At 37.5% G+C, this 23,396-nt stretch overlaps 2 long non-coding RNA genes across 2 annotated transcripts in view; one reads left to right on the top strand and one right to left on the bottom strand.

Annotated features, from left to right (window-relative positions):
- Positions 1-8,345: 8,345 nt before the first annotated feature.
- LOC106040475 (uncharacterized) lies at positions 8,346-17,895 on the bottom strand. Its single transcript, XR_001209909.3, has 3 exons — positions 17,781-17,895; positions 9,066-9,185; positions 8,346-8,408 (listed from the first exon to the last, which is right to left on the bottom strand). It is a non-coding gene; the product is annotated as an uncharacterized lncRNA (long non-coding RNA).
- Positions 17,805-23,396, top strand: part of LOC106040476 (uncharacterized) — a 26,812-nt gene continuing 21,220 nt past the window's right edge. Inside the window, exons 1-2 of the long non-coding RNA XR_001209910.3 lie at positions 17,805-17,973; positions 18,271-18,388. This is a non-coding gene — a long non-coding RNA (uncharacterized lncRNA). The remainder of the gene's footprint in view (positions 17,974-18,270; positions 18,389-23,396) is intronic.

Genomic DNA, 23,396 nt, shown 5'->3' with positions numbered 1-23,396 from the left:
CCTGTTAAAAATGAACACATTTTAATTTGAACAATTTTTCTATGTGCTTGATGTTATCCACATATATAATATTGCTGTACATATTTATAATGAGTCTCATCACATTTCTTAGCCTTTGGATAATGAGATATTTATCAGTACTAACATTTAAAATAACATTATCAGTATTAGAGTTAACAACATTGAAAATAATAGAGTAGTTGAAACTTCAAGAACATCTTTGTTCTACAATGACATTGTGTGGTGCATTTGATTATAATTGTAATAGAAAATTGTTTCATTAGCATGGGTTTGCTAGCATCTGAACTCTCATTAAAGTGCTCTGCACAAGAAAGTTGCATGTGTCTGAGGTGTCAATTTGTTTTATCCTAACCTGATGCTGTAATTCTCATAACAAATCCGATACAAAATGTGCCTGAAACACTGTGGAGGCTTACAGATAAAGCAGACCCAAAATGTCCTCCAAACCTAGTCTAGATGTCACCAAAAGCTTATCAAACCTCTTTCTTCATAAGATATGGATATTAAACAATTAAAATAATAATAATAATAATCATCATAAAAATCTCCTAAAACCAGGAGGTTCCTATGTTTGGTACCAGAAATGAGAACAATATCATAATTTATGATTTTCTTCCCATGTCATTCTTGATTAAACTTCACATCCAAATCCCGTTTTAATCCTTTTATGGAATGTGCTCATTCTAATTGCACCCAACATCTACCCAGAGAAAATTCCAAATATTATTTGAACAAAAACTCAAGAAAATTGACAACTTTGAAAAGAATCGTGTGTTTTCCCCCATGAAGACCTACTCTATATGCTGCAGGTATTCTCTTTGATGGATGATGCCACAGGGAGAGTTTTGTTTAGCATAACATATTGCCTGTTAAAATAAATCTAAAAGAACACTGAGGTCATACTGATCTAGTCCCAGATGTCCCTATAGACATATGTAGGAACAGGTGGTTAACTCAACCTCCTGTCCAAAACAAGATCTGCAGGGATTTCTACTTATTCTTGACAGGTAGTCAGTTCTCAGAGCTTTCTGAATATGTTTGATGGAAATATTTACAGGATTTTAAGATGGAACTGGGTTCTTCAGGTGTAAACAAAGTCACCATCCACCTTTCAAAGATGGTTTACTTGGGACTTTGAAATTAATTTCCTTTCCATGAAGAAATGAAGTCCTGAGGACAGAGCTTGGGTTATTTAAGGCAAAAGCAGCACCGTTCAATCACATTGCATTGCAATGCATTTCTACCTTTTTCTGGAGACATCTGGGGCACTGCTGAAGTGGTTCTTATGCAACTGATTCACTGCTTGAAAGTTTCTGCAAAGTTGCTGCCATTTGAGCGCTGTGTGATGTGGGTATCCATTCATTGTGAACAAAATGTGGGCAAAACCTCTCTTCTGCAGTGATATCAACCAGAGGACAGCAAATCCCTCCAGCTCAGTATGCAGTATGTCTCTTGCTGCTGTCCCATGCTGCAATCACACCCCGTTGTTTCTTGCAGTCATTCACAGATACTATAGTTCTTCCTCAAACTTCAGCTGCTCCATTCATCAGAAATAGGGGCTGAGAGAGCAGACCAAGGTCTCTCACGATGTTTAATTCTGTGGAAACACAGCTGATACTATTGCTATGAAAGAAATCACTTGTCTTCGAGCTCTGATATGCTAGCTCATGTTATTGGCCCCAAAGGATGATGGAAAATAGAACCCACTGCTTTAGCTTCTTTGCTCCATGAAAAAATGTATGGTAACTGAGAGCTGTCCAGAATATTGTTCATGCAGAAGAATACAGCAACTGGGTCATAAAAATGTATAGCAACAAAGAATATTATTGTCACGCAGGATTAATATCTCTTTATCTTTGAGTCACAAAGAATTCCTATATCGATATGGCAGACCGATGAGTAATAATGGCAAGGCTGATTTTGTGGCATTGCTTAAAATTACCTCCATATTTCTCCAGGATTATCTCCTTGTGCTGGTAAATGCAGGTGCAAATATGTCAGTTTAACTCAGTTTTAAGCATGACACGACAGAGACTGACCACATATTCCCTCATAGGCAGGTGTGGATACATCACAGCTTTGGCTCTTTAAATCTTATATTCCCGTACAGAAATGTCTGTTCAAGCCTATTCTAAAACCACTAAAATTCAAAGCTGGTTTAAATGAGATTTTGCTTTGTTGGCTTCTGCATGATGATAATTCATTGTCCCTGTAAATGGTAAGTCTCTGTTAAACTACTTGAAACAGACCAAGCTTGTCTTTCCAGAAAAATAGATTTCTGAGCAATGGTTGTGATTTTTTGTAATTAAAGCCAAATTTCAAGAGAATTTCAGCATGTGGCTGCAGCAAACATATGGAGCAGTAGATGAGTAATATGTGCATACAAAAATTCCCAAGAAATCCCCATTGCTTTAATAGATGAAAGTGATTCCCAGTGAGCACAATATATCCTAAAATCAGAAGTTAATAAATAAATAAATAAATAAATAAACATATAAATCAGTTTTCATGAATAAAGTGTGATAGACCTAGAGTGCTGTAACTGCTGATGTGCATGGCCTTAGCATTAACCTTATTGACTTCAACCTAGAGAAGCTTAGCCCTTTTTTGAAAGGTAAAATACCATAGGTATATGATGTTGATGACCAGGACACACATATCTAAAACACTTCTACTGATGTTCAGTCTTTTCCAAAGGAGCAAAATCCAGCTAAATTGTTCTCTAGTAATAGAGTAAATTTTTGACATTTACAGTTTATTTTTCACTTGCACAAATAGTAATTCTGCCTTCATTTTCCTATTAATTTAATTGAGGAATTTTTAGGTGAGAACCACCATAGAATTTATCACATGTTTGTCTTTGGAGCACCTAGGGGAAGGGCCAGCAGTTTCACTCAGTGTTTCTGTGTCTCTCTGGACTACAACATAAGATACAAGCTACCTGTTAGTAGCCCTGTTTCAGGAATTCATTTTATTTGTTTGTTTATGTTATATTTAGTGGGAAGAAACATTTTGATACAATAGTAATTGGTGCTGGAGCAGATTAAATGCTTGTGTCTTTATTATCAGAAGTCACTTCCAGAACTTCAGCTTTTGTCACCTGATCTGTCTAGGGATATTATAGATTAGATGTACTCTGCAGCTACCCATATTCTGTTATTCTATGTAAGTACAATTCGCCTTTTTATGATATTTGGTGTCACATTTATGTTTTCATCAAAACTATGGTCTAACAGAAAGATGATAATATAAACATGTCAAAATATATCATATGAAAAGATATATGGTTGTTATTGTTGTGACTGAAAATATCTGGTTCTGCTCACATATTTCATATGAGAAATTTGATAATATGAAAAGTTGTAAAGTTATAGAATTAGATATATAAAAGGTAAAATAATACCTATATAAAAGGTAAAATAATAAAACTGACAAGCTAACTACAACAACAGACAATGAAACGGATGTTGGTTTTCTGTTATCTCTGCTTATGGCATATCTGTTACTCTGTGGTTACAGGCTCAATAACTGCCGAGTGGAGGTCTGTGATTTTTGTTCTTCTGAGATGTGATTATTTTAGCATGGGAGTGCCTTTTGTTATCCAAATCCACTGGAATTTGGTGGAAGGAACCTGGTCTGTTTGTCCTTCTTGCTCTAAAGGTCTGAAATATTCCACCCTGCTCTTTGCTCTAGAGAGTGCTATGTTCACACCCTCATAGATCTGAGGCGTTTAGATATGCACTAATATTCACTGAGGCATGATGGTGTACGTTTCCCAATAAAATGATCTTACATCTCCCTGTTCAAGACATTCATGATCCTTTTTTTTTTTTTTTTTTTTTTTTTCAAAAGACGAGCAACCTTTGTGTTCATTTCATGTAGACTGGACAAAGTTAAGTGTTTCTGAAAATCAGATATGAACAATTTCAACTTGGAAAGTGAAAATGAATGTTCACTGTTAAAAAATTCATCTGATTACTTTGTACACAAATGGTTGAATATTTGCGTTTTTTCAATTTCTTTTTCAACTTCTAGGACAAAAGCTGTGTGTATTAATTTAGAAGCTCCTCTGTGTATTATTACAGCACATAGATAACATAGTACATAGAGACAAACTTAACTCAAAATAAGTACTTATTGTATAAAATGTTATAGAAAATTACACCAGAACTCTCATACAATTAGCTAGCTGATATTATAAATTTAACCCATATTTTAAATGACTGCAGTATATTAGAACAAGTCTTACGAGGAGCGGCTGAGGGAGCTGGGATTGTTCAGCCTGGAGAAGAGGAGGCTCAGGGGTGACCTTATCGTTCTCTACAGGTACCTTAAAGAAGGCTGTAGCAAGGTAGGGGTTGGTCTATTCTCCCACAAGCCTGGTGACAGGACAAGGGGGAATGGGCTAAAGTTGCGCCAGGGGAGGTTTAGATTGGATATTAGGAAGAACTTCTTTACTGAAAGGGTTGTTAGGCATTGGAATGGGCTGCCCAGGGAAGTGGTTGAGTCACCATCCCTGGAGGTCTTTAAGAGATGTTTGGACGTTGAGCTTAGTGATATGGTTTAGTGGAGGACTTGTTAGTGTTAGGTCAGAAGTTGGACTAGGTGATCTTGGAGGTCTCTTCCAACCTTGATGATTCTGTGATTCTGTGTGATAAAATATTAAAGGAAAGTTTCAATTTAAGAAAATGAACCTGTAAAAGAAATGCAGTTCAGGGTAATACTAATGGCTGATTATTACTGGCTAGTTACTATGCGATTACGTTTCAAACTTTTTAATGTTTTACACAGCATCTCTGGAATAAAAAGCAAAATGCCTAAACAACAACAACAAAATGTATTTAATAATGTCCCAGTTTGATATTCTCTATATCATATATCCCCAACATATTGTTAATATTGATCAAGGGACTTTTTCATCACATGCTCATTGGGTTCTGAAATGAATTTGGCATTTAGAGGTCTCATAGTAAGCTGCATATTAACAGTACAAAGAAGGAGCTGCACATACGGCAGGGCCTTGGAAAACATAAAACAATACTCTTAGCTTTTATCTTTGGATGAAACAGTCTCCTTGATAGCAGATGACAGAGCAGGGAGCAGGGCTCATCGTTCCCCATAATGAACTTGCATTCTCCAGATGTGCCCTGCTGTTGGGAGCATTTGATTGCCTGAGATTTCCAAGCTTAGCAATCAGGCTACAGGAGGACAGGCTGCTTACAAAGCAGGCAGTTTGAAAAAGTGTGACAGTAGTAAAATTAAGTACATCACACACGCAATTCTGTATCATATTGTATCATGCCGGATACAAGCTATCAAATCCAGATAATGGTGTTTTGAATTTTCACTTATACCTCTCCTTGCTTGAACACTGATTTTTTTTTTTCTTAATCAGCTTTTGAAAATGTCTTTAACTAGGATGTAAATATATTAAAACATTTTAGATGAAAATATAGAGTAAATAAAATGCTTAATGCCCACTAACCTCTTTAAAGAAACCTGAGTAACTCAATAGGAGAGCAGTTTTCCTGTATTAAAGCTGCTTTACCGGCTAACGTCTGTTGGGAGAGCAAATTTCTTTACCAAGCCACTCTCTAAAAGATTTCATTTAACTTTTATGTCTGAATTTATAAACCATTAAATTAAATTGAAAATTCGTGCACATAAAACTGCTCCCTGTAACTGTAAAACATTGCAGCTGTAAAATATTTATTATTAGATAATATTAATTTTTTGGTAAACTGCAGTTTCTTTGATTGTTTCAGGAGTACTTAACATCCTCACTTTGCTCTTAAAGATTCATTAAAGAGTCTTTAAAAAATAATTAAATTTTTTTTCGAGTGCCATAAATGTGATAAAAAAAAATCTGTCTTCATCGCTGATCTCTGGATGGCAAGCCTAGATTTTGAAATTTTCATCTGCAGCCAGAGTCCACAAGATGGCATTATTGGACTGTGAGTGCCTCTTCAAATTGTCCTGCTAATAGCACTCTTGCTGCAGTTTGCAACTTTGTGAGCAGCTCTGAAGCGCAGTGTGCCCTGCTCATGGCTGTGGGTGCACTGTAAGCACCTCTGAAGCGAGCAGCAGTGCTTTCAGACCAGCTCTGGTACCCTCAAAATTGGTAGCTGAAATGATGCAGGTTGCTCTAGCCAGTTTCTAGTGATATTCAGTAGATATTCTAATACAAGTGTGTTTTGAAACAAGCTGTTTAAGAGTATAGAGGCTGTTTAGTAGCATGGACACCTCTTAATGCCTTCTGCACATTTAATGCAAGCAAAAGCATCAAAGGTACCCCTATGCACCCAAATGCACTGTACATTGCTAGATGTAGATGCTACCCAGCCCTGTTCCTACCACAATTTTAACCCCAACAATTGTTTTAAAAACAAGTAATCCTCTCAGCAAATCCTGAAATTGAAAGTACTGAGGGTTTTGCTTGTTTGTTTGTTTTTATGAGTGGCCTTTCCCTCTCTCCAGGTGGCTCAGAAGGAGTCCATACAGAGAGTTTTTTTGCAGACTTTCACCATCTACTGGTCCAGCTGTCTAGCTGTGCTTCTCAGGGGACATAAGAGAAGCAATATCTGATGCCACAGCCTGGAGGTGGACAGCCCCTCCTGTTGTCTTGTGGGAATAGCCAAAGAGTAGGCAGAAGAACCACTTTAGATATATAATAGGCTTCACAGATGAGAAATGTGGGAATTTTTATACTGCAGACTGCTCTGTCACTCAAACGGTTCTGTACTGGGTGCAACTCTGCAGCATTAGCAGGTTCATGGTTGCCCACAGTTGGATGCATAACACTTCAAATGATGCAATGATGCATCCTCATTTACTGGCTATAGAAAATAAATAAATAAATATAAAATTTATTTACATTCATTTAAGGAACACACTGTACCTGCCCATTACTGTTCAGGGCATCTAAACATGCAGAGGCTTGAGCTTGGTATGTGGAAATGACAAAATCCTACTATGAAGGATAAAAAGGAAATTATCTTGGAGAAACCTAACAAAACCAAGATGATTAAGTCTCTCTTTCTTGCATTGCATTTTATTTATATTTTGCAGTTGCTGAAGGTTTCTGAGAATTAAAATTAGGTGCTACCGCCTTTCCCTGAAGCATATGGAGATCATTATGACTTCTTTCTTACCAGGGATAGTTAGAATTAAGGTTGATAGGAACCAAAATGAAGAAACCCAGTTTGCTTTACAATGTTGCTCAAAAAAAGAGGACAAAAGCTAAGGTAGCCATGCAGAACTGCATTTGCTCAGGTCTTTCTCTGACCCTATGCTCATCTGCCATGTGTCTGGGCAGCTGAAGTCTTGGATTATTCCAGAAAATAGTGGTCTAGGCAGCCTGGCAGGAGCTGATGTTATCACGTAGCTACAGGAAATTGCCATCAGCCTGACCCCCCTCTGATGTGATTGCTTTGCAGGTTTCCTGGTTTCTCCTTCTTTCAAGTTTTGATCTACATTAGTCTTATTCCAAGGTGAGACGGTATTTCCTAAATTGTAACAATTTTTGTTATTGCATTTTTAAATTCTGTAAGTACTTTTACGTCTCATGATTGCTTCTGTTACTATCATATTTTTCTCTACTTTCCAGATTTGACATGGAAATTTTAAACAAAACAGGAATCTACTGCCAGTCTCCTTACCACTTTTGACCATAAATCAAAATATTGATATTTATAATTAACGCATATTTATGGCTATCCAGATAGTTTCTACCCTGTATGATTATGTTTATTGCAATTCCAATTGAAGTTAATTTTGGAGATAGTAAAGTTTTATGAGACATTACACAAATTGTTTTAATAAATCTATCCCACCTCTATTCATCACCTGCAATATTTTTTTTCATTACGCATGTATAAGAGAAATCACGTTGCACATTTCAGCTAGTATTTCTGGGAAAAAAAAGGCGCTTACCAGAATGCAATATTGCTGAATTATAGTGTTTCACAGACAGAGCTGATTGTGAAATGAATTTAGAACATGCTACAATAATTTTCCCTTAGTATCTCGTGCTTATTAAAGAAAGGGCTGAGTCAGAAACAGTAGTGGGAAGGTTAGACCTGATCCTCAAAACTGTGTATAAAGCTTGTACAGAAGGTAATCTAAACATGAAGAAAACCTACCCATGTAATTTTTCATTTTATCGTCTCTAATGCCAACAAAATGACAACACACCCACATAACACTATAGAAAGGTGACAGAAAAATTAAAGGTCTCATCCAGTCTTGTTACATAATGGGGAGTCTTTCAGTTGTTTTTAATAAGAGAGAGATCAGGTCTTGAGAATGTAAATAGTCAACTGTTATTTGTGTTAATTGCTTTTATTCTTAAAATGTCCCAGCAGGAGCTCTTCTTCAGTCCAAACTGCCTGAGGAAACATTAAAATGTGTGTACATGAGGGGAGCTTATTCTCTTCTTTAACCATTTACTTATGATAACCTTGTGTTCATCTGCTAGTCTATTTTTTATATGTGAAGCTGTATTATTTGCAGAGTAATTAAATGGAGAATGTTTCTCTGCAGTAAACATGCATTATCAATATTGTCTTTTTATTTATTTTATACACTAAGAAGCATAAGATAAACTATTCTTGAAATAAAAACAAATTAAAAGAGAAATCTCTTCAGAGGGCATGAATTTTCTAATTGACTATTCAGATTTGCAGGTTATCACAAAAAGGTTATTATTGAAAGTAATATAAATGTAAAAAAGGTTTTCAAAAATATTTACAGTATAAAAAATTCATCACAAAGCAAAGACTGATTGGAGTCCTTATTGGTTTGATGCACTCGTCTTAAAAATCTTAAGTTTTTAAGTCTTAAGTAGCAGAAAAAATGCTACTACTGAAAGTATTATAAATGTAAAAGTAATAAAAAGCCTTTCTAAAATTAATTAGAGTAAAAACAAACAAACAAACAAACAAACAAAAACAAAAAAAATTGTATTGCAAACTGAGATTTGTATAAAAACAACATGGAAAGCATTTGTTCTTCTGAACCCAAACTATAATACCATTTTGTCTTACTCTGATGGAAGCAGAGCTGGGTCAGCTGGATGTTCATACCCCACTGCTGCTCCAAAGCATTTCAGGGCAATTCTTCCCCATGAGGCATCACTTCCCACTGTTAAAGTGTGGGAGGTTTCACTAGGCAAGGAGGAAGGGGGAAAAAAACAGTCATCATTTTTTATTTTAGTTTTTTTATTTCAAAGCTTACTGACTTTGTCTTCAAAAAGTAAAACAACAAAAAAAAATGGTGATAAGTGATGATTCTCGTAGGCTGTACCTGAAAGCCTCCCTGTTGCATGGCTCGTTTGCTGGGGCGGTGTTGCAGACTTGCTGAAATGGTGTGTCTGGAAAGGAGGGGCATGCTGTGTACATGCCCCAGTGCAGCTTCCAGATGGGGCTGGTGCCAAGCCTGGGGGGAACCTGTGCTTGTGCCATCCTGCAAGGGACTTTCCCTGGGGAGCCTTCAGCTCCCAGGGTGGCAGCCACAGCAGCACACGGACCCTGTGGGGCTGCGGTGCTTCTGGTTTACAAACCTTTCCTGCAATTGACCTCATCTCACAGAACTGAACTCCCCCCACAGGAGGAGTTACCTTAATCGAGTTTGGTATTTTTTGCTTCTAATAATCTGCAGACATTAGAGAGTATAAATTCTGGTATCATCTGTTCACAGTACGTAAATAGTGGAGCAGCTCCCGGGCAGTGGGCTCCTGGCACACCAGAGACCCTCTGATGGCAGGTGTTATCTCATGCCAATGTATGAGTTTGCCCCAGAGGCTGGGTGCTCCTCTGTCTTGAGAAGTGACCATGGTTGGTCAGTCATGCAGCCCTCTCCCGTCCTTTCTGTCAGAGTTTTATCGAACTCCTGTCACTGCTATTCCTTCAAAACAAGGCTCAGGCTCATTAATGGGGCAGCTTGCTCAGCTCCTGCCCCAGACGTGATGCTTGTGGAGGAAATTGTGAGTTATCAACATGGTAGGTCTCATGAACATTTATTCCTTGTTAAAAATAGAAGTCATTAAAATGCTTTGCAATTATTCCAATTAAAACTTTTTTTTTTTTTTTTTTTTTTCTCCCCAGTCAGGAACGCTTCTTGCCAATTGTCAGTATCATGCTTAGTTAAATAATCTGGGAGAATTTGTCACATTATTTACACTGGAATAAATTATGTTACTTTCACACTAATTTGCCTTATCAACTGTTGCTCTGATGTTGCACCAAGTTGCACAGCCTGGAGAATTGCATGCAGGTTTGGAGCTAGGATCTCTGGCTTTCCAAAACAGAGCCTGTCACTAAGATCACCCTGAAACGGTAAGGATTGATTGGTTTTCTCTGAGGCATCAGCTCATTACATGATGTTACAGTCTAATAGCTAGATGAAAACAGTCTGAGCTTTAACCGGGGGCTTTTGGGACCCTTAGTGCTCCCTGCTGCCTCTGGACCCTAACACTTGGCTCACTTTCAAAAGCTGCTCACACTGTTTCATTCAAAGTACTACTTCAGCTTCTTAATTTGTGAAATGGGACTAACAGCTGCACTGCCAAACTCGAAAGCTGGAATGATGAAAAGTGATACAGGATATTACCAGCTTGTTTTCAATATTCAATTCAAGAATATTTTCAATATTCTGAGTTTTTTTTTTTTAATGTATGTATGTATTTTTTTTTATTTGCTGTTCAGACTTTTTATGCCATTAAAATATTAGAGAGAATTTTTTGTGTTTTCTGCTGTAGCTGTAAAGGCTAAAACCTTCTTTAAAAATAAGAAATTGAGACCGGGTATATTCACAATACTGTATTAGTAAAGTGCTGAAAAAAATCCAGCAATTATAAGAAGAAAGCCTGCAAAGATACCTGAGAAATAGCTGCAAAAATAAAACTAATTATTATTTATACAGATATTAACAAGGTGCCAATCATGATAGTTTTAGTTTAGCTCCTAAATATTCTAAAGGACACCATTTACTTAGAATATATATATGCTTACTTTAGTGTTTTTAATATTTCAGGCAGCCTATTATCAACTGAAAAATAATATTCTCCTGAGGGGTGAAGAGCCTGTTGTTGCAAAGGATATTCAACTGGTTTCAGTAACATAATTCTGTTGGCTTACACAGACTCTTTAAATTGATTCTGGCTTGGGATCTGGCCCAAAATGAAAAGGATTCATCCCAAATTAATCTACTCCTTCAGGTATTCTATTTCTGGGATCTTTGCTTTCCCCAGCGAAGGTCAAGGCAGTAGGAGGTAAAACATTGACATGGTTAATATTCTCCATATCTGTCTGGAGCTGAATGCCTGGTGCAGTAAGCCAGCTGACCAGAGGGCATTGTTAAAGAAGGTAATGCATTTGTACAGCTAAAAGCACAAAGACATGCATGAGTAAACTTCTTAGTTGTAAGGATAAGGTCCAGATCTCAATCTGGCATATCAAATTGTTATAGTTGCACCTTATTCAAAGACAGATGGAAATTGGTTTGAAGTAGTCTTTTTGATCACAAGGAAATCTTGCCTTGTTTCAATGCTAAAAGAAAATGAAAAATACTTTTTTATTTAGCATTTAGATTTTATTTTATTTATTTTATTTTATTTTATTTTATTTTATTTATATTATTTTATTTTATTTTATTTTATTTTATTTTAGTCTGTAGAAAATCTTTAGATTGGAAACATTTCCAGCATTGTGGGTACTACCATTGGTATTTCTACAGGAATGCTGCAAAATTATGTTCAGAAGCTAAATTTGTATGGCTTAAAGGGAGGAAAAAAAGTAAAGTAAAGTAAAATAAAGTAAAGAAAGAGGAAAGAAGAGAAAAGAAGAGGAAAAGAGGCGAGGCTAGGCGAGGTGGGGCAAGGCGAGGCAAGGGAAGACAAGGAAAGGAAAAGAGGGGAAAGGAAAGGAAAGAGAAAGGCTGCAAGGGACAATGAATAATTTTACACTGCATTTCTGTGATTCAGTAGCATAGGAAATATTCTGCAGTGACTTTGGAAATGCCAAGACACCACTCTGTCGAGAAAGTCTCAATCTGTTTTTTCCTAACGAAGGCTGCCTTTATTTCAGCCCATGTACACACTGAGTACTCCACAGACTGAAAAACTAATGATGTGTTGAGAGGCAGAAGTCATATCCCTTAGATACTTCAGAGGAGCTTATTTTTTTTCAATGAAAAAAAATGTTAAAAAAAGAATCATCCTAAATTTTTCATTTCATGAAGAAAATATTAAATATTTTAAATAGATTTTAAAATACTAAAAACAGTTACAAAATCTGAAGATGAACTTAGTCAATATTAACTTTACAGTTTTATTTTTTTCCACTATTCCTGCTTCATAGGCTAATTTTCTTTCATCTTGATCAATATGTTAGAATTCCTGCAGAATGGAGAGTTCCTAGTTCATGTCAGTGACAGTCATTTTGCATTTAAAAACATCAAGCAAAGAGAAAATTGACCTAGGAAGTCTGGAGAATAGCTGAATTGTAGCTCTCTTTCTGCCAGCTTCTCCTCTTCCTTGTCTGATTGGGGAAGGTTTAAGTCTGCTACACAGAATGAAGCATTTTTGTAGGAAAGAATATTTACAAATGAGTAATATTTTTACAGTTAAAACTACTGCTGCTAAGATCAGTGCATAAAACATTAATAATAGTTTGATTTGTTCTTTTCCTTGAAACTCAAAGCAGAAATCATTATATTTTGAGAACAGGAATACAGATACTCTCTGGTGGAAGATAGTGCTTTTGCAGACTGAAGGTTGGTGATAGGAGGCTGTTACGGGCTTCTGAAAGAATAATGACTTGTGGTACCACTAGATTGATACAGGTTAGGACCAGGGCTTGTGGTACTCTATCACTGACAAACCTATACCTCAAATGTCATCAGTGACAACCCTCACTCCTCCATACCTCCTGCATTACTAGAACAAAAAGATAAAAGAAAAAAAACTTAGCCTGAACCTATTTAAGTTATAAAGAAAGACTGAATTTTTATTACCTCCATGAAATCTTCCAGCACAAGGTAGCAGATGATGGGAAATCAAGAAGGACTTAAGTTGCCAACAAACACCAGTTGTGGCTACAGAGAGTAAAAGGTCTTTAACTAAATATGTAAATAAAATATGTACCACAAATGTTGGTCTGAGAGACTATTTCTATGGATTCCACTTGCTTGTGTTTTCCTTTTAGAAGAGTTTACTCCATTTTGAGTTCACTTTAAAGCAAAAATTATGAACAGGGATACTGTTAAATAATGCATCACTGAAATTCAGTAAATGGCCATTATTTAGAATTTGACTGAAGCTGTAAGAAAATAACCTTTTATTATTATTTATTTATTTATTTATTTATTTATATATATATATATATATATTTGGGCATATATTAATGACTGGTCATATTATGAGTCATTTTGAAATGTAAAGCACCAAAGGTGACTTAAGGAAATACTTAGTGTAGTAATTGTATATCCTTTTTATAATGGTGCTGTTAACCTGAGACTTCAGCCCCAAAGCTTACCAAACCTATTTATATGTTTACTTACCCCAAGGTACTAGCTGTGAAAAATCTTGAAAAAGCACCATCATTAGCACCCAGTTAAAGAGAAAACTTATGCTAATAAAGCCAGGAGTTGCTTTTTAATGCTAGGAAAAGGAAAAATATTTAATGACTGTATTTCTGGAAACCTTTTGATGTTCATGATAACTAGTTCAGTCCAGCTACTAAATTAAGGGCAATTTAAGTATTATACAGACACTTGAAGGTTGCTATATTCAAAGAAGACCTTTTGCAATCCTCTGGCACTGAATGGCATTTTATCCAATACTCAGTTTTGTCAAAGAACTTCAGCAGTGGAAAATCTACTCAAGGATTCTTGTTGTTATTGTTATTGCTGTTTTGTTTGTTTGTTTGGTTGGTTTTGACACTTTTTGTGACTCTTAGATGAAGTAAACATAAACCAAAATATATGAAATGGAAGTTATATAGCTGCAGAAAGTTATAGTTCTTACATTCAAGACCATCGTTATCGTCAGTGTAGTCTACTGAAGAACATATAATACGTCATGCTTGAATATATTCAGTCTCAGGGATTTTGTGACTTATTTCAACCAAGAAAAGAAATTTCTGAACCATTTTAGTACTGTGAAAATGCCTGTCTGTGCTAAGTGACTTCATGTGCCTAACACTAGTTTGAGAGGGCAAGCAAATATACATTTTTGAATAGTCCAGATTAGCTTTTGATCTTTTCTCAGAGCAGTTCAAAGGGACAAAATGCTCTGTTATGTAGGTATCTAAGAGTTCGCTATCACAGAAATGATCTGGTGGAATACAAAGAAGTTATATCCAGAAGTACATTGCTTTTCAGTCCTTGGATATACAATAATATATCCCTACAATGCAAAGGATGGTCTGGTACAACCCAGGACAAAATAGGGGTATTATTGCTTTAAGTTGTATGAGCTTTTCCATGTCCCAAAGGCAGCCATTGGCCAAGGAGTCTTGCAGAGGTTTAAAGCCATCCTGGTCCCATCTTGTTCAGTGTACCCTGAAGACCAGGAATAACTTCGATGAAAGGTTGACTGATTAGTGGCTCATGTGTTGTACACCTAATTCACCTTTCCACCTGATATACTGTCCTGGTTTTGGCTGGGATAGAGTTAATTTTCTCCCTAGTAGCAGATATGGTACTGTGTTTTGGATTTAGGATAAGAATAATACTGATAACACACCAGCGTTTTAGTTGTTGTAGAGCAGTGCTTCCACTAAGCCAAGGACTTTTCAGCTTGTTCTGCAAGTGGGCAGGCTGGGGGTGCACAAGGATCTGGGAGGGGAGAGAACCAGGACAGCTGACCCAAACTGGCCGAAGGAATATGCCATACCATATGGCGTAATGCTGAACAGTTAATATGGGGTGGTTGGCTGGGGTGGGGGGAACTGCTGTTCAGGGATGGGGTGGGCATTGGTCAGCAGGTGGTGAGCAATTGGATTGTGCATCATTTGCTTTGTACATTTGTACATTCTATTATTATTATCATTATTGTTATTTATCATCATCATCACCACCATAATCATAATTATTATTTCCCTTCCTTTTCTGTCTCATTAAACTGTTTATATCTCAAAGGTTTCACCTTTTTTTCCTCCCAGTTCCCCCCTCCATCCCACTGTGGGGTGCTGGGGGTGAGTGAATGGCTGTGTGATGCTTAGCTGCCTGTTAGGTTAAACCACAATATATACCAAGGAACAATAGATATAAAGATATATCAGGAAACTTATTTTTGTATAAAAAGCTGAATTTTGTTATACTTGAGTATTATTTTTTTGGGGGGTAAGTGGGCATTTCAGTTGCCCCTCCTGCCCTACATTAATTCCCAAAACCTTTAGTGGGTCTTTTGCATTTTGTCTTACTTTTCTTCTGTTGATCTCTTTTCTCTATTCTTCAATTTACTTTATTTCTTTTCTTTTTTTTTTCTTTTTTTTTTCTTTTTTAAATCTTTTTCATCTTTGACTATTCTTCACAGAAGCAACTGAAGCAAATCATTTGCTCAAGTGAGAGCTGTTGAAGGGTGCATTGATATGCATGGACCCATTGAAGATACTTCTTCACCTTACGGATCAGATCCCTTAGGTATCCATATAATATAGTCCCTAAAACGCTGTTATAACCATATAAAGCTATATGGACTATATTAAAATGTAAAATGATGTAAATGTCACCACTCTGTAAGGATTTTGATATTACAGTAAGGAAAGCTGTAAGAATTGTAGTTGTGCATTTGTATATTTTTGATCTAATAAATAGGACTGAGCTAAAACATCCTACTGACCTTGTCGTGAGCTAAACAAATCAAAGGAATGGAAATGTAAAAAAATGCAGCATTTCAAGTAATAAGCGTGTATCTCTGTGGTCATGGACAAAAAGACAAAAACATAGAAAGATGCTTAAATAAACGGCAAGCAAATTCTGCTCAGCTGTGTTTGTGCATAACCCTCAACTAATGCTGCTTCTATTCATGGTTCACAGCCTTAGCCAATGTAAATCACATAAATCTGACAGGCCCTGAGGAAATTTCTGGCTGACAACAAGCTATAATCACCTATTGAGGTTGTTCTGTCACACTTTGGGGTGTTAGGATCTGGGGTGACACATTTAACATCTCTTTGTGTTCAGATCTGGGAACTAACAAACAGCGCGTCTCCACCACAGGGCTAATGTAAATAAATAAATAAATAAATAAAAAATGTGTTGTGTGTCTGTGCCCATGTGCTTGCTGCAGGGCTGCGGACTCCCCTGTGAGGAGAGGCCGGGGCTGCCCAGTACTGGACACAGCTGGTTCCAGCTGCCTCCAACGGCCCCAGTGCAGGGCACAGCTGGGCCCAGCAGTCAAAAAAAAAAAAGCGTTTGAGAAAGAGTAAAACATGGCACGTAGGTGTTGACAAGCGAAAAGTGAGGGAAAGGGCCCTGCTGCCACCAAGGTCAGAGAAGAAGGGGGAGGCAGTGCTGCAGGCACCAGAGGGGAGACCCCCCTGCAGGCCATGGAGAATACCCACGCTGCGGGTTGTGGAGGACCCTGCGGTGGAGCAGGAAGGTATTTCCTGAGGAAACCATGGCCCATGGACAGCCCATGCTGTGGCAGGTTTATCCTGAAGGACTGCAGCCCGTGGGAAGCATACTGGAGGAGGGGTAAAGGTGAGGAGGATGGAGCAGCAGAGAGGACATGTTATGGACTGACCGCAGCATCCTGTGTGGCTTGGGGAGGAGGAGGTGAGGGAGATGGGAATGAGGGAGTGAAAGGGATGGGGTGAGGGGAAGGGCTTGTTGTGATTTGTCTGTTTTTCACTACTAAAATTTATTTTAATTAGTAGTAAATCAAAATCATTTCTCCTAGGTCAAGTTTGTTTTGCCCATGATGGTAACTGGGCAAGTGATCTCCCTGTCTTTTTCTCGGCCCATGAGTTTTTTCATTTTATTTTCACCCCTTGGTCCTGTTGAGGAGAGGATATGAGAGAGCAGCTGGGTGGGTGTCTGGCAGCCAGCCAAGGCCAACCCACTAAGAAATGGAAGAGAGGTTACTATGTACTGTAATTACAGGAGTGGTGGATCCACGTAGGTAGTAGTATCAGGGTTGTGTGCTGTTCGCCACACAAAGAAAAAAGTTCTGTGACTCATTCCAGGCCAGGCTGGATGGGGCTTTGAGCACCCAGGTATGGTGGTAGGAGTCCCTGTCCATGGCAGGAGGGGTGGAATTAGATGATCTTTAAGGTCCTTTTCAACTCAAATCATTCTGTGATTCTGTGATTCTTGTATGCACATAAGGAGACAGCTGGCCTATGAGTCAGTAGTGAATTAGGGGTATTGTCCTGTCCTCTGGGGCAGTGCAGGGCTGGCAGATCATATGTGCTGTGCCTGTATAGACACTGCGTGACAGCACTGCTGTGGAGCACAAGCATAGGGGGTAGACTGGTGTTTGTATGTGCTAGATTAGCTTACTGAGATAAACTGAATAACATTACAAAGGTAGGACTGATGAGTCTTGATGTTGAGGTACAGAAATCTGTGTGTTACCCAGAATGGGATCAGTCTTCTGCACCAAAATTTTACAACTAAACCTCAAAGGCAGATAACCAAAATAGCTAAAAATAAACATAAAATGCAGATAAAATATTAGAATTACACTTTTATGATAAGACAATACATAACATAAACAGTAGTACAGTACAGGATATCACAGTAATTCTACATACTTGGATTCTGAAGAAGAGGGGTACTTCTGCCTTTCTGTGATGTTTGTTACAGTCTTTCATGTTCAATTTAGAGGTGACTCCACCTATGATGTCAGAACTGTGAATTGTTTTGCTGCCAAAAATTCCTGTTCACACGACTGTGATGCGCTGCTTGTCTGTGGATAACCTTTCTTAGGCAACTAAAGCTTTTAAGGTGCTCATCAAGATAACTTAGCAATTTTTCTTCAGATACAGATTCTTTAAGACATCTCTTAAGCCATAGCATCTCAGTGATACTTTTCCAGATGGAATTCAATGCAGTTCTTATATATTCCTAGTCACAAAGACATTCTTCTTGTAGGGTTCACATATTTCTCAGGGTCCTCAGAAATACTTGCTATATAGCAATAGTAAAAAGAATATATATACTTAACACCTAACTAAATATTGTTTAAATATTACATAAATACATCATTTTTATTGATGTGGATTCACATTTGATTTTTTCCAGGTAATGAAAGCCCATCAGCCACACTGCCAAAGAAGAGAAGAATAAAGAATGATTGTCCTTCGTAATTTTAAGAGCTCAACTACGTCATGTACAGAGAGAGATACTTGAACTGGCTTAGGTAAGCCTATGGGCAGCATCAGATCAGAGGGGACCCAGGGGCCCAGGAGGAGTGAAGCGTAGCTGTATTACACTGTAGTTCAATCATGCAAGGCAGATGGAGCTTATTTGGTCAGATGCAGCATGTCCAGATGTAGTTTTACTACTTGCAGACCTGAGCTTTTTGCCTGAATGTTGCCTGAAAGACATGTGGCAGTCACTGCAAAACCAGGGCCCTGATGTGCAGCATAGATGTGCCTTGTTCGAAGCCATCAGGGTCATGCATGTGTGAATCCATACCAGTGTGAAATGTAAGCAGTTGAACAAATGTCAAGTGAAGAATGCAATCTTTTTCTAAGTTGCTGATATTTAATAGGTTGTGTTTGAGATCCTCCCCTCAGTTGCTCAGTGTTGCTGAGAGCATTAATATTAGTCATACCAAGCATTTGACTTCCTTATCTGTGAACTTTTCTTTTTTTTAATCGTGAAATGGTTGACAACAAGAAATTTGTGATATGCTGCTAATGTCTATCGGGATTAAAAACTAGGAAGCAGAACAATGTAGCATGAGCATAGTCGAATGCGATTCAGCAGAAAAATGAAAAAAAAAGTACTTGAAATACATGTTCAGGATAGAAGATTGGGTAGAAAATGTAGACTACGTATAGAGGAGATTGCAGAAACCTAGTGAATCACGGTATAGGAAAGAGATGAGGAGTGTGGGAAATTCTTCAGACTGGAATTATAAAGGAAAAAAATGGAGAATAGAGACAACATAAAAAGTATTAAAATGACTAGATAGTACACAACACAGAAATAAGAGAAGAGAACAAATAAAGTGAAATTGGATTTGGCAAAACGAACATGAATGATGAGAAAGAAAATGGACAATGGTAATAACAAGAAAATTATGTGAGGAATAAATTGTTTTATTTGATGATAAATCTGTTTCTTAATTTATGTCTCCTTTTGGTGGACTGTTTTGGATTAGGTTTTATCGAAATGGCCTAGCTGATTATCTGTTTATTCAGCATAATTATGCATGGGGATTATTTCACCCTGTTGGTCAATAATCCCATAAAATGAAAAGTGAACCTGTGTTTTATTAATCCCTTTTGTAAAGTTCCTTTCAGCATATAGAGACAAGTAAAACAAGTGCATTTTTTATGGTACACTTGTTCTTTGTTTTGTAGTAGCAGCAGAGGGTACCATTTTCATGAGGTTTCATGATTTGGTGATGTGTATGGATGATAGAAAATGTGGTCAGCTAATCGCCCAATGATACCAGAAGTACCTAGCTCAGTTAAGAATGTGGGATATATTGGATTGCTTTCCATGACTTTTTTATGTGCTTCATGGACCTTTTATGCACGCAAGTTCATGTCATGATGAATTTTAGTAATTAAAGAACTCCACATTTTTGTCTCCCATGTCTAGGAAACATATCTTTATTAAAAGCTAATTACTGAAAAACATTGCGCCTTTACACTTCTGGTTACTCCTTTAAAACATAACTATATTTAAAATATGTTTTATAAATTTGTATTGAAAAGGAAATTGGAATTAAGAAAGCAGGGATAGAAGAACATGAAGCTTTTCCTATTTTGCATGCCTTGAGTTTTACATTTGGTATTGAGTTTTACATACTGGTTTTACATCCAGGTATGGCACCGACTAAGCGTCACTGTCATATGATAGCTGTTTGCTGTGCAGGGCAGGACACAGAGTTTCAGGTGAAAATGTAGAAGGAAAGTGTATGAAATGGAAGTCAGCCCACTTTCAAATCTCTGCTTCTCATTTCTGAAGCAGCCTTTGAGTCTAATGGTAAAGAATCATCTTCTTTCCCCCCTTTTGGCATTAGAAAATTGCCATGCATATTTTACAAAGAATAAAATTAGATTTCTTGATGTGCTTGAATAATTCTGGGCAGGACTGCAAAAATCCAGATGCCCTGGATGCTGTGAGCAAGGTTTGAAGGGAAAACTATGCTACCCAGCTCCTCATTAAGCAGTTATTTTCCTATTCCTTTAGAAGGAACTATCACCTTTTGTGAATTCACTCTATCTCAGTCAGAAAGGAGTGACTATCACAATTCTGTAAAAGAAGGATTCTGAAATTTCAGTTCCCAAATGGGCTGAGCAAAGGGATGATGTGACATGTACACACATGAATGCCTGCCCCTGATCCCAAAGAAATCTGTCACCTGGATGTTTTATGTGTAGGTCAGGTCTCAAAACAGAGGAGCTGAGGTTTCTGGCTGCATAGAAACATTCTCTGTTTCTGCTTCTTGTTATTTTGATGTTTCTTGCATTGAGTTTGTTCACTTTGGAGGCTTCAAAGCCTTCAGATCCTACATTTACATTGTATAGATGCTCTGAACACTTTTGTCAATACCTTTATATTTACAGACCTTTTCTTATAAGGGTATTCTGGCTTGTCATTTTTATCATTAGCGGTTCCTCTTGTCATGCTTGAATAACTCAGATAAATATCTTTTTGAACTATAAACCTATTGCACAAAGACTCTAAAGAATCTACATAAGATGTAAACAATAACTGGTAAGAAAAAGCCAAGCTAAAGCTTTTTAACTCTCAAAGCAAAAGGTTTCATCTTAGAAAAATAGAACTGGCTATCTACGTACCTACCTATTTAGAGATACAAACATAATTAAATGCTTCTGGGACCTTCTCCAGAAACATATTAATTACTTCACCTTTCTTCTACCTGGAATGGAAGTTCCTGGGGCCCCATCACACAAATATTGTCTACATGGGCATGGTTTTGCCAGGCTGAGGAGTGACTAATCAGACAATAGAAATGAGTCCCGAGACTTTATTTGCTTTTGGAGGGGCTAACGGAGCAAATTAATTTGCTTTTCCTAAATAGGGGACTGAGATCTGAGGTACACTTGAAGGGGATTTGAATCCCTGCTTTTAAATCAGCTTTCTCTGGAGTTTTAATGAACTGTTTGCATTGAGTAACAAAGTCTGTGAATAATGGGGGGATGAAAAATTATCAGTCCCCTGGATCATATGGTTTGTATTGCATAGTGTAAAGTAATTTGTGAGAGCAATATACACCTGTGAAATTGATATGTTGGTTTCTCTACATCATTCTTTTTGTGTTAATTTAATGGCTGGGACTATGAAGAGGGAGTCGGGGAGAGAAGGAATGCAGCAGGGAGGAGGGGTTCTCCCTGCACACAAGAGAGAGAGCGTGTTGCAGTAAAGGTGACTAGTCTATGAAGGTTTGGACAGATTTGCTGGAGCAGGCAGCTGGGCTCAGACAGCATTAATGAGATTGTTTATTAGTACCGGATGAACAATTCTGCAACTCACTTGACAAATACCGAGGAAAAAGCACCACAGGGGAGCGTCCCACTGCCTTTAGCAACTCCGTGATCTATGGAATAAAATAATCACCGAAGAAAAACAATCTATTTTCCATCTATTGAGTTTTCTCTAACATGAAACTGCTTCTATGAGAATTTAAAATCCAGGCTAACCCTACATGAGATAAGAAGCTTTGTTTAAAAATCAGAAGTCTGTGTTTAAAAATCAGAAGTCTCTGGTTAAAATAGTGGCATGAAACAGAAATGTGACTGACTTAATAAGCCGTGTATGCTGTACTGCATCTATTTTTTTTTTTTTTGAGCTCCTTGTTTTGATTCTTAAATTCAAAAATGTTACCTTAGCTACGGCACTGCAGCAGATCTTACTACTGCAAACTGTTCTGTTTTCTACAAGTGTCTACCATTCCTGCATGCCGCATTGTTTGAATCTGTTTGAAATGGATGTTTGTCAGCTAACTTCAGGGTGTTCAAAAGCATTCTCATTGGAGCACTTCCCTTTTTTTTTTTTTTTCTTTTTACCTCCTTGAATGTGTTCCCTTGGGGGTCTGTCTGTCTGAACTAAGCTTTGTCTGTAGCAAATACACTTTTTGATATTTATCTACATAAACACACACACTTCTGTACACATGAAAGCTATGTGCTCGCACGTACTTAATGCGCACATAGATTATCTTTCTTTTTCTTTCCATCCATCAACTCACCCAATCTAAGAGCAGTTTCATATACACTGGGAAAAGCCACAGCCTTTGCACAGTTTTTAGCTTTTTCTTGTCTAGGCTGCAAGATCATTAGAAAAGTGAATGTGAAAGCTCCTTTTTCAACAAATTCTGTGAAAAGTTACAGAAACTGAAAGGATTAAGTCAACCAGTATGTCATTTACTTTTCAAATTACTATACAGAGATGTTTCTTCAACTGGTTGCTAACATGTTTCTGCGATTTCTCAGGTTACTTTTACTCAAAATTGAATCTCAAGATTATTTGTTAGGGTATACCAATTTTGTGGGGGTTTTTCTAGTGTTTTTACCACATTCCTTATCCTGTTTTACGCTTTCTTTCTTGTGATGCCCAGATGCTTCCTCATGTCTCTTGACTCCAGCCTCGTGAACATCAGCTGACACTGTGATGATGAAATAGTAATTGCTGAGTGGATTCCTCCCTTTCCTCTCATTCACCTGGCTGCTCCTTTCCTTCATCATGCCAGTGAAAAAAGTATCTTCTAACTCAGGTGAAAAGGTAGAGCACACATCTCATCTCCTACACCGTTGTCCTTTCTACAGCCTTCAAATACCCTTTAGTCATTCTTGATTTCTCATTTGGTTTCTGCAAGGATTTGCACATCAGAGTCTTCTAGATAGACTTGAGTTCTGTGGTTTTGAATTCAAAGAGTTCAGTACAACTTTAACAACTTTCAGTGCTCTCAAAGATTTGTCTTCCCTGACTCTCATATGCAGTGCAGAAATAAGAGATGTTTCTGTTCAGCAGAAGGGCTGTTGTGGTTGCTGACAACCAACTCTGTATCTAGAAGGAATTTCATCCCCACAAACAGATCTGAAGTTTTAGATTAGCAATAATGGATCAGTGATAGCACCTGTGTTGGTACACACAAGCCATCTATTTGGAAAGCTTTCGCTTATCTGGTTCAGCATAAAGCAATAACACGTAGTAGCTGCAGAAAG

This window comes from Anser cygnoides, chromosome 1 (genome assembly GCF_040182565.1).
Source record: "Anser cygnoides isolate HZ-2024a breed goose chromosome 1, Taihu_goose_T2T_genome, whole genome shotgun sequence".
Lineage (NCBI taxonomy): Eukaryota > Metazoa > Chordata > Aves > Anseriformes > Anatidae > Anser > Anser cygnoides.
Note: the sequence above shows the minus strand (reverse complement) of the source record. Positions and strands in the feature narration are given on the sequence as shown.